The sequence below is a fragment of the Anastrepha obliqua genome, unplaced genomic scaffold, assembly GCF_027943255.1.
Source record: "Anastrepha obliqua isolate idAnaObli1 unplaced genomic scaffold, idAnaObli1_1.0 ptg000014l, whole genome shotgun sequence".
NCBI lineage: Eukaryota > Metazoa > Arthropoda > Insecta > Diptera > Tephritidae > Anastrepha > Anastrepha obliqua.
In genome coordinates this window covers 20,001-32,500 of record NW_026562180.1, presented here as the reverse complement: position 1 = coordinate 32,500, position 12,500 = coordinate 20,001, and the positions used below count along the sequence as shown (strand labels likewise).

Sequence of the window (12,500 nt, the reverse complement as noted above, 5' to 3'; positions counted from 1 at the left end):
ACTCGCTAGTCCACCACTTAACACCTTTAAGTCTGGCAACCCTAGCTTTTTTGAACATCGTGTCATTAACCCCCCAGACACATTCTGATAAACGAGCAATTTGCTCGTCGACCCCGAAATTTTCAAACACGTTAAGCGGTATACCCAATACCGCTTCTCTAACGGTCTGACCGTATCTATTCCAGTCGGCGCATGTGGTACGCCATCGTCTCAATGGACTCACACTTTCCGACTGTGGGGTACGAGGAGTAACCATGATTTGAATTAAATTATGGTCACTAATTCCCCAACCACCCTTGACACTCCAACTACATTCAAACTTGCTCGCGGCCGCTTCATTCATGAGCGTCACGTCAATGTCGCTCACTCCTCTAGGCCCATCAAACGTATACCATTCACTCGGTTCGTTTGCAATGAGGAGGCTATTTGCCACCACCCAATCGCTCATGGCCTCACCACGACTGTGGCTCCGATATCCAGCAGTGTGCCTGGATGTTTTGCTGAACCACATCGGGGAGGTGGCATTGGCATCGAGACACATGATGACAGGGTTGCTACTTTCACGTAGTAGCACCGCCTCTATGTATCTCAAGTATGGTTCTAGAGGTTCATTGAACTTGCAGTATAGGCTGGCGACATATACTTTGCCGAAATCGCCCTCAACACACACACATACTCCCCACTGTGATGAGTCAAATACTACGCAAGAGTAGCTTGGCTCACACACAGCTACTGCGGCATTGACTCCAAGGTCCGTAAAGACCCTGAAGCCACCAGGAAGACCTCTCACCACCCCATTGGTGGAGTATGGTTCCTGAAGCAAAGCAATGCCGCAGCCCCCCTCCGACATACACGCCCCCAATTCACACATCACGGCATAAGACCCCTGACAGTTCAGTTGATATAGCTCAACCATCAATGTCTAGCGTTCGCACGGGCAACAATGGCACAGTACACCGGGCAGACAGTGGACATCATCAGATGTCCGGCTGGCTTGCCCTTAAATGCACAGTTGCGACAATGCGGGGCATTGCCACAACCTGCACTCCTGTGTCCTTCTTGCCCGCACCTACGGCAGACATCCTTCTTGGCTCTGCATTCTGCCACCCTGTGATCAAACCCCATGCATCGGAAGCAGCCGGGCGTCAGTTGGTCCGGCCGTACCCGGAAGGAAAACCACTTTACGTAGCAGCGACCTGCTTCCAGGAGGGCGGACATTAGCATGTCCGTGCCCTCAAGGACCACATTCGTCACTCCATCAGGGCTGACCTTCCAAGGACGGCTGATCATCCTCACGTCCTTCTCAAGACACCCAGGGCTGAACTCCTTGAGGTTCAAACGGAACAACTCTCCCATGAACTCGTCAGGGGAGATCTCCGTGTGGACCCCCTGGACCACAACCCTAGGCCCCAGCTTCCGACGTATGCTCACATCGAGCCCCACCTCGGAAAACTTGGCATTTTTTACCAAGTTATCCCTCTCAGCAACTGATGGGGTGCGAATAATCGCACCTCCATCCTTCAACGGGCGCACCTCGTGCACCCTTACCCCCATAGAAGGCCCTACCTCTTTTACTACTTTTTTGATCACCTCTTTGGACGTAGTGGGGGTCTTACCCCTTACTACGACCGACCAGGTCTCAACTGGCTTGGGCACCGGCAACGCAGGCAACACAGGCGCAGGCGCCTGAGGTGCCGGCATCAGCGCTGCACCAGCCAGCGAAGCTCCAGCCGTCCTCCGAGGTGCTTCCTCCCTACTTGTTTTTGTGGCTTCCAACCGCCCACGAAGATGGGCGATCTCCGCCACCATCTCCACAAAAAGCGCCTCGAACTCCAAGGAGTATCCCAGGAGGTCCTTCGCTGCGTTCTTTGGGACGCCGTCCATGTCTATGACGGCTCCACTAAAGGCCGTCACAATGGACTTGAAACGCCCCATAAATTGCCCCCCAACTTTTTCACCGAACGCTCCCGAATTCTCCAGGGGAGCACCCAAATTTCCGCGGATTTTCTCCATCCGCTGCCCGGCTGGACCCAATTTGGCCCCTGCCTTCCGCACCTTTTTCTCCCCCTTTTTTTCCCCCTCGGAAACGCCCTCGCTTCCGCTTACCCCCAACTTACCCATTACGGGTGCTTTCGCCGTCACCTTTTCTGTTGTGACCGCTGCTCCTCCAGCGGTTTTCTTCTTCATGCGGGGGGGTGATCTCAGGAGGACCTCTTCCTCCCCCGACGTTGACTCATCCATCGCTGATGACGCCAATCTCGAACTGCCCTGGAGAGGGGTGCTCGCCCTCTTCATTCCTACGCCTAATTTGGGCATAGCCCTCTGCCACCACTGTAAATCGCGTCACGCAATTAAAACGCACAACAATTATAGTGGCACCCGCACGCAATTATAGTGGCACCCACTAACGGGAGAGTCCACCGACAATGCCACACACAGTTTATCACACACTTATACAGTTACGCCGTATATAGTGTTTCTCGCTACCCGCACAACGATTTTAGTTTTCCCACAGGTGCGCGCAATTATAGCGTCTCTCACTAAAATTCCGGGAAAACACAGCGGTATTTTCCCGTACTCACACAACGGCACTCACTAAGCACAATGCACAGTTCATGCACTGCTTCACCGCAGCGTTACTCAATTAGCGCTAATCACTCGCGGATATAGCACAAAAGAGAATTCGCAAAAATTTATAGCGTTCCTCGCTACCCGCACAACAATAAAAGTTTTCCAGCACGTGTTACACCGACACAGGTGCGCGCAATTATAGCGGCGCCCACTTGACGGGACAATTACACGCACAATAGTTTTTCGCTTAATAGCTACCAGTCAGGTACGCGCAATTTAAGTGTCTCTCAGTAGCGGCGAAAAACCCACCGACGGTCGCACGACAGCCGAACAGTTTCCTGCACACACACACGCGCCGATTTGTACACAATGTACGTCACTTGCCGACGGTAAAATGTAGTATTTTCTAGGGAAAAACAATCGCTCAAGAATATTTTTATAATTCGCAAAGTAAAAACATCCGCTCACGCGTCCGTTCGCTTCAACGTTCACAATTAGAATGAGTAGATGAGTAGATAGGGACAGTAGGAATCTCGTTAATCCATTCATGCGCGTCACTAATTAGATGACGAGGCATTTGGCTACCTTAAGAGAGTCATAGTTACTCCCGCCGTTTACCCGCGCTTACTTGAATTTCTTCACTTTGACATTCAGAGCACTGGGCAGAAATCACATTGTGTCAACACCCGTTAGGGCCATCACAATGCTTTGTTTTAATTAGACAGTCGGATTCCCCAAGTCCGTGCCAGTTCTGAATTGATTGTTAATTGATAATCGTTATAATTTAAAAGGAATATATATCGAATGATATAATTCCTTAAAAATTTTAGCAAGAAAGTTCCACAATTGGCTACGTAACTACTATCCGGGGAACAAGAATCGTAATTCTCTATTTACCCAGAACGAGTACATAAACCATGGTATTGCTTCCCAATCAAGCCCGACTATCTCAATCTTCAGAGCCAATCCTTATCCCGAAGTTACGGATCTAATTTGCCGACTTCCCTTACCTACATTATTCTATCGACTAGAGACTCTTCACCTTGGAGACCAGCTGCGGATATTGGTACGGCCTGTTGAGAAGTTTGCGTGACCCCACCATAAATTTTCAAGGTCCGAGGAGAAAATATCGACACAACAGTAAATGTCATGCTCTTCTAGTCCATCTACCATATCTCTCTTCGAAAGACTTCCATGGTAGTACGACTATAAAACAGAAAAGAAAACTCTTCCGATATCTCTCGACGGCTTCTTTATGGTCGTTCCTGTTGCCAGGATGAGCACAAGGCCCATTTTTAATAACAAACGGATACTCAACAGGTTACGGAATTGGAACCGTATTCCCTTTCGTTCAAAATAATTCAAGTATTTTAATTATTTTTAAATATATTTTTATTAATATTTTTTTTTATTAAAAACTTGAAAATTTTCGGCTTTCGCCTTGAACTTAGGACCGACTAACTCGTGATCAACCACTGTTCACACGAAACCCTTCTCCACTTCAGTCCTCCAAGGTCTCATTCGATTATTTGCTACTACCACCAAGATCTGTACCAATAGCGGCTCCATGCAGGCTTACGCCAAACACTTCTAAGCACACTATTGTACCCTCCTACTCACTAAAGTTTCAAAATTTATAAATCAATCGAAATTGTTTTATAAATCATCTACTTTAGCGGTAATGTATAGGTATACAACTTAAGCGCCATCCATTTTAAGGGCTAGTTGCTTCGGCAGGTGAGTTGTTACACACTCCTTAGCGGATTACGACTTCCATGTCCACCGTCCTGCTGTTTTAAGCAACCAACGCCTTTCATGGTATCTGCATGAGTTGTTAATTTAGGCACCGTAACATTACGTTTGGTTCATCCCACAGCGCCAGTTCTGCTTACCAAAAGTGGCCCACTGGGCACATTATATCATAACCTCAACCTTCATATCAAGAAAGGTGAGGTTCTTACCCATTTAAAGTTTGAGAATAGGTTAAAATCGTTTCGACCCTAAGGCCTCTAATCATTCGCTTTACCAGATAAGATTATTTTATATAATTTTTAAATGCACCAGCTATCCTGAGGGAAACTTCGGAGGGAACCAGCTACTAGATGGTTCGATTGGTCTTTCGCCCCTATACTCAATTCTGACAATCGATTTGCACGTCAGAACTGTTTCGGTCTTCCATCAGGGTTTCCCCTGACTTCAACCTGATCAAGTATAGTTCACCATCTTTCGGGTCACAGCATATATGCTCAAGGTACGCTCCAGTTAGAGGTATAAATAATAATAAATTATCATTATACATAACTATATGGAACGCCCCGGGATTGAATTAATTGACTATTTATTAAAAAATAGACTAAAAATTAATCCCATTATATTTAAGTTAAGTTAATTATGCCATTAAGTTTAATATAACTCAATGACTTGCACATATGTTAGACTCCTTGGTCCGTGTTTCAAGACGGGTCCCGAAGGTATCCTGAATCTTTCGCATTGTTAATCATATAAATGCATACAAATAAATATTAATATCATAGATATTAAATTTTTTGTAAAATTCAAAAAATGAATTTTAGCATTATATATAATAAAATCTATCAACACTTTATCAAATCATTAGTATTTATTTTATGTTAATATGCTTAAAAAGCAAATTAATTTAAATAAACTTAATATCACCAATGATCTTTTGATAAATACTTTATTATGTTAATAGATTACAATGTCCTTATATGAAAAAAATGCACATTATTTTTTTAATTATTTAATGATGAATTTTTCATAATGGATATTCAGGTTCATCGGGCTTAACCTCTAAGCAGTTTCACGTACTATTTAACTCTCTATTCAGAGTTCTTTTCAACTTTCCCTCACGGTACTTGTTTACTATCGGTCTCATGGTTATATTTAGTTTTAGATGGAGTTTACCACCCACTTAGTGCTGCACTATCAAGCAACACGACTCTTTGGAAATATCTTTCTAGTAATCATTAACGTTATACGGGCCTGGCACCCTCTATGGGTAAATGGCCTCATTTAAGAAGGACTTAAATCGTTAATTTCTCATACTAGATATTAAGATATTCCATACACTGCATCTCACATTTGACATATAGACAAAGTGACTTAGTGCTGAACTATTTTCTTTTCGCTCGCCGCTACTAAGAAAATCCTTGTTAGTTTCTTTTCCTCCCCTCATTAATATGCTTAAATTCAGGGGGTAATCCCATATGAGTTGAGGTTGTTTTAATATTCTTTTTTTATCTTCTCACAATTTAATAAAAAAATTATATCATCTTTTCATCTCTATTTTTCTTTTCTCCTTTTATATATTGTAAATATATAAAAATAATAATAATGTAAAATGAGGCAATCCTAGAATAAAAAATTTAATTTTTATGCTAGACATTCCTCCTTTTAATTACATATATAAATTATTATTTTATATATATATATATAAATAATATGAAAATTTTTTGTAAAGAATACTTAGATTCAATATTTTCATCATTTCATTTTATTTGAGAGGATTTTTTTTTTAAAGAATATATAATAAATAAAATTCATTATATATCTTTATTTTTTTTGCTATTAATATTATGAATTATTTAAAATCCAATAATATACACATTTGCTTAAATTCAATTATTTTTATAAAAGAATAAGCAACTTATTTAGCATAGTCTTACAACCCTCAACCATATGTAGTCCAAGCAGTACTTTAAAATTGAATTTAATGTACATAACAGCATGGACTGCGATATGCGTTCAAAATGTCGATGTTCATGTGTCCTGCAGTTCACACGATGACGCACAGTTTGCTGCGTTCTTCATCGACCCATGAGCCAAGTGATCCACCGCTTAGAGTATTTTTTTATTTATTTTTATTTATAACAAATGTCAATTTTTTTTTGCATATATTAATTGAAAGAGTAAAATTAAATAATATTAATAATATATAAATTGATTTTCTTTCAATAATATATATCAAATATATTTAACTCTAAACATTTTTATTAAGTTGCGAATGTCTTAGTTCAACAATAATACAGTGGTGGTATTTATTATGATTCAATTATTTTGTATTTTTTTAATCATTTTATGTATATATATAATAATATAATAAATATATACCACTTTTGTTATTGTGAACAAATTAACTTATCATTCAATCAAATGAATAATAAGTACAACTTTTTATTTTCATGTTTAAAGGTTTTTAAAAGAAAAAAATAAGAAAAAACATTACAAAATGTACCATCATATATTATATTTAATATGATATAATTGATGGATCACAAATTGAATGAAAAAGAATAAAAAGAATTATGGATTCAAAATAATTATATAAATTTTTTTTTTTTTTTCTTTTTTTTTTTTTTTTTTTTTTCTTTTTGTTCGTTTGTTTGCTTGTCTGTTTGTTTGTTTGTTTGTTTGTTTGTTTTTCTTACGGATATGGAACACAATAATGATCCTTCCGCAGGTTCACCTACGGAAACCTTGTTACGACTTTTACTTCCTCTAAATAATCAAGTTCGGTCAACTTTTGCGAAACAACCGTGACACACGAGGCGTCACAGTGATCACGTCCGGAGACCTCACTAAATAATTCAATCGGTAGTAGCGACGGGCGGTATGTACAAAGGGCAGGGACTTAATCAATGCGAGTTAATAACTCGCACTTACTGGGAATTCCAAGTTCATGTGAACAGTTTCAGTTCACAATCCCAAGCATGAAAGTGGTTCAGCGGTTTACCCGGACCTCTCGGTCTAGGAAATACACGTTGATACTTTCATTGTAGCGCGCGTGCAGCCCAGGACATCTAAGGGCATCACAGACCTGTTATTGCTCAATCTCGTTACTGCTAGACGCAATTTGTCCATTTAAGAAGCTAGTGTCCTTATAATGGGACAAACCAACAGGTACGACTCCACTTATATAAACACATTCAAACACTTGTACATTCAAGATGTACGCATGAAAGAAGGCTATATAAGTTTCAACATCATAATCCTGAAAGCATCTATTTAATATATTTGAGTCTCGTTCGTTATCGGAATTAACCAGACAAATCACTCCACGAACTAAGAACGGCCATGCACCACCACCCATAGATTCGAGAAAGAGCTATCAATCTGTCTTACACGCTTATGTTCGGACCTGGTAAGTTTTCCCGTGTTGAGTCAAATTAAGCCGCAGGCTCCACTCCTGGTGGTGCCCTTCCGTCAATTCCTTTAAGTTTCAGCTTTGCAACCATACTTCCCCCGGAGCCCAAAAGCTTTGGTTTCCCGGGAAGCGACTGAGAGAGCCATAGTAGTAGCTACACCCAATTGCTAGCTGGCATCGTTTATGGTTAGAACTAGGGCGGTATCTGATCGCCTTCGAACCTCTAACTTTCGTTCTTGATTAATGAAAACATCTTTGGCAAATGCTTTCGCTTAAGTTAGTCTTACGACGGTCCAAGAATTTCACCTCTCGCGTCGTAATACTAATGCCCCCAAACTGCTTCTATTAATCATTACCTCTTGATCTAAAAACCAATGAAAGTAGAACAGAGGTCTTATTTCATTATTCCATGCACAAAATATTCAGGCATTTGGAGCCTGCTTTAAGCACTCTAATTTGTTCAAAGTAATTGTACCGGCCCACAACAACACTCGATGAAGAGCACTGAAGTAGGTTTAAATAGGAGGAATATATAAAAAATACATTGTATTAATTATATATAAGAACTCCACCGGTAATACGCTTACATACATAAGGTAATGTACATACCACAATATATAGTTGTACTACCCGTATGAAGCACAAATTCAACTACGAACGTTTTAACCGCAACAACTTTAATATACGCTATTGGAGCTGGAATTACCGCGGCTGCTGGCACCAGACTTGCCCTCCAATAGGTCCTTGTTAAAGGATTTAAAGTGTACTCATTCCAATTACAGGGCCTCGGATATGAGTCCTGTATTGTTATTTTTCGTCACTACCTCCCCGAACTGGGAGTGGGTAATTTACGCGCCTGCTGCCTTCCTTAGATGTGGTAGCCGTTTCTCAGGCTCCCTCTCCGGAATCGAACCCTGATTCCCCGTTACCCGTTGCAACCATGGTAGTCCTAGATACTACCATCAAAAGTTGATAGGGCAGACATTTGAAAGATCTGTCGTCGGTACGGGACCATACGATCTGCAAGTTATCTAGAGTTCAACCAATTTAACGATCAAATGATCGCTTGGTTTTAGTCTAATAAAAGCACACGTTCCATAAGGTCCGTGTTTATATTGCATGTATTAGCTCTAGAATTACCACAGTTATCCAAGTAACTGTTAACGATCTATGGAACCATAACTGATATAATGAGCCTTTTGCGGTTTCACTTTTAATTTGTTTGTACTTAGACATGCATGGCTTAATCTTTGAGACAAGCATATAACTACTGGCAGGATCAACCAGAATAATATTTTTATTTATATATTTTTCTTTGTTTTTCATATTTGAAAATTTCATAAATTACGGTGTATATAAAAAGTAAAGGGGCGACCCCCCTTTAGCTTTTCTTATCAAAATTCAAAAACCGTTTTTTATGAAAAAGAATTTTCGTTCTCTATATTATATATTTTATATAAAAATATAAGAACGATATTTCTTCTTAATATTTGCCAATTTTCAAATAATTTATCATTCTTAATAACATTTTACTTTTTTTTTCAAATGCATTTTTAATGTAATAATTTCATATATTACATAATTTTTCTCTTTGAATTGAAATTAATAATTTCATAATTCTATTTTTTAATCATAAATATATATGATTGAAAAAATTTTCTCCTCTTTTCCTTTGTTTAAAATTTAATTTTTCTTATAAATTTTTGTTTTTCTTATTTTTTTCTCTTCATCATCTGTTTAATTTCCTGTATTTATACAAGAAACAAACAGTTGAGGATAATTTCTATGTAATGCTAGTATAGAATATAAAATTTTGAATTCAAAAATTTATTTCTATTTAAACTAACTATAGAAAACCAGGAATAAAATACAATAACACCAATATGCCATAACATGTTAGTATAGAATATAGATTCTTCATATATGTATATATATTCGAAAATTTTTTCTATTTAAACTAACGTATGGAAAACCAGGAATAAAATCATAATATTACCAGTTTAATATGGCTCAAATTCGAGTTTCATATAGTTATGATTCGATTTATATGCTTCAATATCATTGGTTAGTTAACTTTTGATATTTTCATATTATATCACATGCCTTCACCGTGAGTGTTTTTTGCCATGCACACCTCACATTGTCAAAAATGTATGGGAAAAATTCATTTCAATACATTTCAGTTTGATTTGAAATGTCTTTATTATATATTTTAATGGCAATATGCCAAGGTTATATTCCATAACTCTTTATTTAAACTAACGTATGGAAAACCAGGCATAAAATCACAATATTACCAGTTTAATATGGCTCAAATTCGAGTTTCATATAGTTATGATTCGATTTATATGTTTCAATATCATTGGTTAGTTAACTTTTGATATTTTCATATTATATCACATGCCTTCACCGTGAGTGTTTTTTGCCATGCACACCTCACATTGTCAAAAATGTATGGGAAAAATTCATTTCAATACATTTCAGTTTGATTTGAAATGTCTTTATTATATATTTTAGTGCCAATATGCCAAGGTTATATTCCATAACATGTTAGTATTAGAATATAGATTCTTCATATATGTATATATATTCGAAAATTTTTTCTATTTAAACTAACGTATGGAAAACCAGGCATAAAATCACAATATTACCAGTTTAATATGGCTTAAATTCGAGTTTCATATAGTTATGATTCGATTTATATGCTTCAATATCATTGGTTAGTTAACTTTTGATATTTTCATATTATATTTCACATGCCTTCACCGTGAGTGTTTTTTGCCATGCACACCTCACATTGTCAAAAATGTATGGGAAAAATTCATTTCAATACATTTCAGTTTGATTTGAAATGTCTTTATTATATATTTTAGTGCCAATATGCCAAGGTTATATTCCATAACATGTTAGTATTAGAATATAGATTCTTCATATATGTATAGATATTCGAAAATTTTTTCTATTTAAACTAACGTATGGAAAACCAGGCATAAAATCACAATATTACCAGTTTAATATGGCTTAAATTCGAGTTTCATATAGTTATGATTCGATTTATATGCTTCAATATCATTGGTTAGTTAACTTTTGATATTTTCATATTATTTCACATGCCTTCACCGTGAGTGTTTTTTGCCATGCACACCTCACATTGTCAAAAATGTATGGGAAAAATTCATTTCAATACATTTCAGTTTGATTTGAAATGTCTTTATTATATATTTTAATGGCAATATGCCAAGGTTATATTCCATAAAATGTTAGTATAGAATATAGATTCTTCATATATGTATATATATTCGAGAATTTTTTTCTATTTAAACTAACGTATGGAAAACCAGGCATAAAATCACAATATTACCAGTTTAATATGGCTCAAATTCGAGTTTCATATAGTTATGATTCGATTTATATGCTTCAATATCATTGGTTAGTTAACTTTTGATATTTTCATATTATATCACATGCCTTCACCGTGAGTGTTTTTTGCCATGCACACCTCACATTGTCAAAAATGTATGGGAAAAATTCATTTCAATACATTTCAGTTTGATTTGAAATGTCTTTATTATATATTTTAGTGCCAATATGCCAAGGTTATATTCCATAACTCTTTATTTAAACTAACGTATGGAAAACCAGGCATAAAATCACAATATTACCAGTTTAATATGGCTTAAATTCGAGTTTCATATAGTTATGATTCGATTTATATGCTTCAATATCATTGGTTAGTTAACTTTTGATATTTTCATATTATATTTCACATGCCTTCACCGTGAGTGTTTTTTGCCATGCACACCTCACATTGTCAAAAATGTATGGGAAAAATTCATTTCAATACATTTCAGTTTGATTTGAAATGTCTTTATTATATATTTTAATGGCAATATGCCAAGGTTATATTCCATAACTCTTTATTTAAACTAACGTATGGAAAACCAGGCACAAAATCACAATATTACCAGTTTAATATGGCTTAAATTCGAGTTTCATATAGTTATGATTCGATTTATATGCTTCAATATCATTGGTTAGTTAACTTTTGATATTTTCATATTATATCACATGCCTTCACCGTGAGTGTTTTTTGCCATGCACACCTCACATTGTCAAAAATGTATGGGAAAAATTCATTTCAATACATTTCAGTTTGATTTGAAATGTCTTTATTATATATTTTAATGGCAATATGCCAAGGTTATATTCCATAAAATGTTAGTATAGAATATAGATTCTTCATATATGTATATATATTCGAGAATTTTTTTCTATTTAAACTAACGTATGGAAAACCAGGCATAAAATCACAATATTACCAGTTTAATATGGCTCAAATTCGAGTTTCATATAGTTATGATTCGATTTATATGCTTCAATATCATTGGTTAGTTAACTTTTGATATTTTCATATTATATCACATGCCTTCACCGTGAGTGTTTTTTGCCATGCACACCTCACATTGTCAAAAATGTATGGGAAAAATTCATTTCAATACATTTCAGTTTGATTTGAAATGTCTTTATTATATATTTTAGTGCCAATATGCCAAGGTTATATTCCATAACTCTTTATTTAAACTAACGTATGGAAAACCAGGCATAAAATCACAATATTACCAGTTTAATATGGCTTAAATTCGAGTTTCATATAGTTATGATTCGATTTATATGCTTCAATATCATTGGTTAGTTAACTTTTGATATTTTCATATTATATTTCACATGCCTTCACCGTGAGTGTTTTTTGCCATGCACACCTCAC

The 12,500-nt window shown here is 36.8% G+C and overlaps 1 non-coding gene and 2 pseudogenes across 1 annotated transcript; all 3 read right to left on the bottom strand.

The window, feature by feature from the left end:
- LOC129251423 (large subunit ribosomal RNA) overlaps positions 1–5,812 on the bottom strand; it is a 9,730-nt pseudogene extending 3,918 nt beyond the window's left edge.
- Positions 5,813–6,256: 444 nt separating this feature from the next.
- LOC129251419 (5.8S ribosomal RNA) lies at positions 6,257–6,437 on the bottom strand (annotated as a pseudogene).
- A 597-nt stretch (positions 6,438–7,034) lies between these two features.
- LOC129251413 (small subunit ribosomal RNA) lies at positions 7,035–9,025 on the bottom strand. The gene has a single exon (XR_008582961.1). It is a non-coding gene; the product is annotated as a small subunit ribosomal RNA (ribosomal RNA).
- Positions 9,026–12,500: the final 3,475 nt, after the last annotated feature.